At 38.8% G+C, this 5,674-nt stretch overlaps 1 pseudogene; it reads left to right on the forward strand.

The window, feature by feature from the left end:
- Window positions 1-3,892: 3,892 nt before the first annotated feature.
- LOC129516119 (60S ribosomal protein L7a-like) lies at window positions 3,893-4,695 on the forward strand (annotated as a pseudogene).
- The last annotated feature ends 979 nt before the right edge of the window (window positions 4,696-5,674 follow it).

The following is a 5,674-nucleotide window of genomic DNA, read 5'->3' on the forward strand; positions in this document are numbered from 1 at the left end:
TTCTATTTCTCAAAAACATCAAATGTTTTAAGCTTAAAGGAGACTAGTTGAGTAGTCATTATAAGGTTTTTTTCTTTGATTGGTTAGAGTATTTCAGAGCATCCACAATTGATTATTCCTGTAAATAAAAATGATCTTTCATCAAAAATTAATGATCCTGGGTGCTTGGCTGGCTCAGCCAGTGGAGCATGCAACTCTTGATCTCAGGGTCGTGAGTTCAAGCCCCACATTGGGCATGGAGCCTACTTACAGTTAAAATTTTTAAAAAGAATTAATGATCCCTTTCTCAAAACACACTTCTAAAGCAGAATATAATCGAGGTGGACTAACATGCAAAAAACACACATTTTATAATGAGGTTGCACACTAGTTAGAAATGAAGCTGAAATGAGCACATGGAAACCCAAACTCCCAACACACAGCTCCATATACCCTATAGCAGGGCTGCCTTTCTGTGCTCACAGGGGATCTTGAGTAGTGCCCTATTATGTGAGATGTGTAAGTCTTCCACTCCATGGAAACAGGAACCCACTGTGTCCTGCCTTCTCCCCAACCTCTACTTTTCAAAATGGAAATATGTTTCAATGGACGGTTAGATGGAGTGATGGGCAAAAACTCTTTATTAAAAACCTGAAAAACATACATCTTTTTGAAAAAAATTACATATCCAAAAATGGTGTCATCCGGGGAGATTTCACTTTATATATCTTGTATTTTTTTCTTTTTCATGGCTGTGAGTTACTTTTGTAATTCACAAACCAATAAAAACATTTCCAATTTGGAAAACACAACAAAAACCTCAAAAAAAAAAAAGTGTTCTTCAAAGTTCAAAGTATACTCCAAATAAATCTATTTCTGATGTAACACAAACAAAAAACACCTGACCATTAGTGCAATTGTGATACAGTTGCTAGGGTTTGCACAGTTCCTCTCATTATTTTATTTTTTAAAAATTACCAAATGGTTTGTGGTTTGTAATGTCTTTATTAATGAGTAAAGTAATAAAAATCAGGTATTTTTACCCATATTATATGACTAATAATTTAAACTCTTTTTTTTTGGCACACAAGTAATATTGAATTAGTCTGACACACAGTTTAGGAATCATAACTTGAATTATTGGAATTCATTCGGGAAACCCAGCCTCACTTAAAATTGCTGCTGTCTGCAGTGTAATAAATGTGATCGATGGCCTTCTGCAGCAATGCAGTTTAGCTGCTCCTCCATTGCTGGGAGAGGCCTCTTTGTGTGTGTATATGTGCATATTTCTTGAACATTCCGCAACTGTTTCCAACAGGAGCTACTTTTGAGCCTCCTATTCACAGTTATTTAAGAATAGCCTGTTATTTTCCAATGACCATGGATCAATTTAGATTGCCTGTAGCAAAATGAATCTCGTTGAAGATTGATGACTTGTAAAAGAGTAAAAATACACACAGCGCCCTTATCCATTCTATCTCACTCAGTTCTTTGTCATTTGGAGCTACAAGGAAAAACTGGTTTCTGCTGGTAACTGGAACTTCCACGTGATCATCAAATTTGGCAAATTAAAACCAGGAGACTTAAATTAGTCTCAATGTTGGGTTTAAGGACTAAATGTTTAAATAAACTTCCAAAGTAAAAGCAGATTTTAGCCAATGCCCCCCTGCTCACCCAAACATCTCTTCAGCATTTCTGATCCCCTTCTCCTGTCTCTTCTTTTTCCTTCCATTCCTACTTATCATTTCAGTTAATAATTTTAGGAACACATTATCTGACATACATCTTGCAATTGGTTGCACCATACCTGTGCATAGGGATAAAGCAGAGAACTTAAATACTCTACACTACCTAGTGAGATATTTAACTCATGAGTCAAATCACTTCTCTCATTTAGTAAATTTATAATATAAATAAACATTTGCAAAGAAAAAATGTACTACACAGGGGCTTTGTCAGGCTTTTATCTTAAATGCAATTGTAAAACTTATGTCATGGACTTTTTAATTTGGAAGAAATTTTAGGGACTATTTTGTATGCAGTGAAACTGTTAGGCTGAGGCTGACAAAACTGCAGTGTAAGTTAGTAACAAATCAGATCCTCCTGGAAATCTTTCCATTCTACTATTCTGTTTTTCTTGTTCTAGGGGGTGGAAAGGCATGGGGGTGGAAAGGCATGTACATGATCTTTTTCATTTAGTACAAAAATATTATTTGGTGCATATTATTAACCTGATGGAAGCAATAAGGAAACTGAGACTCTGAGAAGTTACATAATTTTTCCAAGGTCACACAGCTACTAAAAGAAGTGGAATTTGAACCTCAAATTGTAACCTAATGAATTCTGTGAACAATGAAAGGCATTGAAGAAAAGGAATATTTTCCTGAGGATTGAGGGAAATCCATTGAGGAAGTCGCATCACATATCACGTTAGACAAAAAACTGATAAAATCCCTCAGATATTTCTGTTATTTCCCCCAAAGTTTCTTTTTTTTAATAAATTAATTTTTATTGGTGTTCAATTTACCAACATACAGAATAACACCCAGTGCTCATCCCGTCAAGTGTCCCCCTCAGTGCCCGTCACCCATTCACCCCCCCCCCCGCCCTCCTCCCCCTCCACCACCCCTAGTTCATTTCCCAGAGTTAGGAGTCGTTATGTTCTGTCTCCCTTTCTGATATTTCCCACACATTTCTTCTCCCTTCCCTTATATTCCCTTTCACTATTATTTATATTCCCCAAATGAATGAGAACATACACTGTTTGTCCTTCTCCGATTGACTTACTTCACTCAGCATAATACCCTCCAGTTCCATCCACGTTGAAGCAAATGGTGGGTATTTGTCGTTTCTAATGGCTGAGGAATATTCCATTGTATACATAAACCACATCTTCTTTATCCATTCATCTTTCGATGGGCACCGAGGCTCCTTCCACAGTTTGGCTATTGTGGACACTGCTGCTATAAACATCGGGGTGCAGGTGTCCCGGCGTTTCATTGCATCTGAATCTTCCCCCCAAAGTTTCTTACCCTCAGAAGTAACTGGTTTCTTTCCTCTGATGTTACAGAGGGAAAAAATTATAACTGTTTAATCAATATAAAAGGCAAGGTTTATGTGGAAAGATTGCCTATCACCAAAGCTGAATACATAAAAAAGCCGCAAAAATTTTACTTAAAAAAAAAAAAAATAGGGAGAAAGGAAAAACATAGCCAAGCTAAAAGCAAAAACTGAAGATGTCAAAAAAAAGAGAGTGAACTTTAAGCAGCACAAGGACTCTGAAGTGCAAATGGAGTTTTTGAAGCTAGGAGAACCTTAAATGCTGGGACTAGAGAGAGGACACCTGTTCGGGAAGGAAAGGGCAGCCCACACCCTGCACACAGGGAGCCGGATCAGAGCCACATGCATTAAGCTAGGAGATCGGGAGGGCTGTTCCAACTCTGCAATAAAGATTTAGAAATATTATCCAATGAAGCTGAGACAAGAATAGACAAGAAAGGAGAGTATCTTTGTGACCTGAGGTGGAGAGCAATTTTCATAAACAATTAAAAAATACAAGCCATGGAGGAAAATTTGTTGAACACAATTATATCAAGACAAAGGATTTCTTTTTCTTTCTTTCTTTCTTTCTTTCTTTCTTTCTTTCTTTCTTTCTTTCTTTCTTAAGATTTCTTTATTTATTCATGAGAGACAGAGAGAGAGAGAGCGAGAGAGAGAGAGAGAGAGAGAAGCACAGACACAGGGAGAAACAGGCTCCATGCAGAGAGCCTGACTCGATCCCGAGTCTCCAGGATCACACCCTAGGCTTGAAAGCAGCACTAAATCACTGAGCCACCCGGGCTGCCCTAGACAAAGGATTTCCATTCAGTGAAGGGCACCAGGAATAAAACTATAGAGGAGAGTCCTCCAGCAAGCCAAGATGCCGAAAGGAAAGAAGGCAAAGGGGAAGAAGGTGGCCCCTGCCCCTGCTGTTGTGAAGAAGCAGGAGGCCAGGAAGGTGGTCAATGCCCTGTTCAAAAAAAGACCCAAGAATTTTGGCATTGGACAGGACATCCAGGCCAAAAAGTACTTCACCCTCTTTGTCAAATGGCCCCACTACATCTGGCTGCAGTGGCAAAGGGCTATTCTCTATAAATGTTTAAAAGTGCCTTCTGCGATCAACCAGTTCACCCAGGCCTTGGACCACCAAATAGCTACTCAACTGCTTACGATGACCCACAAGTACAGACCAGAGATGAAGCAAGAGAAGAAGCAGAGATTGTTGGCCCAGGCTGAGAAGAAAACTATGTGCAAAGGGAATATCCCCACTAAGAGGCCACTTGTCCCTTGAGCTGGGGTTAACGCTGTCACCACCTTGGTGGAAAACAGGAAGTCTCAGCTGGTAGTGATCACATGCGATGTGGATCCCACTGAGCTCATTGTCTTCCTGCCTGCCTTGTGTCATAAGATGGGGGTTCCTTACTGCATTATGAAGGGAAGGCCAGGCTGGGGATTCTGGTCTACAGGAAGACCTGCACCACTGTTGCCTTTACACGGTAACTTGGAAGACAAGCGGCTCTGACTTATCTGGTAGATGCCATCAAGACCAACTACAATGACAGATATGATGAGATCTGGTGCCACTGGGGAGGCAATGTCCTGTGTCCAAAGTCAGTGGCTTGCATCGCCAAGCTGCAAAAAGCAAACGCTAAAGAACTGGCCACCAAACTGGGCTGAATGGATGCTGTTGAATTTTTTGTACATAAAGGTAATAAAAGGTTCTCTTTCCAAAAAAAAAAAAAAAAAAAAAAAAACTATAGAGGAGAATATGCATATATTTGTGTTGTCTATGGCAAGAAAAGGGTTAAGCAGTAAGTCTACAGTTTTTTCCTTTCCATTTATTGGGGGGCGGAAAAAGAGAGTGGGGGCAGAAATGAGGCAGATGTCTAGGCCTAATCTCCTAGTGAAAATGTTAATGACTACCTCCTAGCAAAAGAGTTAAAAGTATTTGCTAACCAGGAGGGCTTATCTTTGGAATGCTTTTAACTGGATGAATCCTGTTGGTTGGATTGCTTATGGTAAATACACCAGGAATCTATACATTTATGGGCATAGCCCATGGGAAAATATCATGTAATGGATACAACCATCTAAGTATAAATTGGAGATGTTTCATGACCTAGATGACAAAATATTGATTTGTCCCATATCTAATGAACTAAACTTGATCATATAGTCAAGATGGTGTCTGTCAAGTTTCTCCACTATGAAGTTACTATGTTCCCTTTGTAATTAATACATACTTATAGGGAGGTATACTTTGAGATTATACAAATATCCTGTTTGTCATCAAAATCACTCATTCACTTTGGCCTTCCTTGATAATTCTTCCTTAATGTAATTGTTCTATCATGGCTGCCAAATGACGATTTTCTAACTGAATCATTTGCTCTACATTTATTAGTTGACATTTTAATGTGAAGATGACCTTTCCCCTCCTATTTGTTATTTCATTATTTATCTGTATCAGCAAGGACTCATAGATTCTTACTTTATTCCTTAAATTATGACCTATTATTACCATTATTGACTTTGTTATGTAGCTTATCCCAGATTTGGCAAGTGGGTGTGCCTTGTTTTTTGTTTGTTTTTATACAGTAGGTGAAATTACATAAAAGTTAAAAAGAGGGACGCCTGTGTGGCTCAGCAGTTTAGT

The sequence above is a fragment of the Nyctereutes procyonoides genome, unplaced genomic scaffold (assembly GCF_905146905.1).
Source record: "Nyctereutes procyonoides isolate TBG_1078 unplaced genomic scaffold, NYPRO_anot_genome, whole genome shotgun sequence".
NCBI classification, from domain to species: domain Eukaryota; kingdom Metazoa; phylum Chordata; class Mammalia; order Carnivora; family Canidae; genus Nyctereutes; species Nyctereutes procyonoides.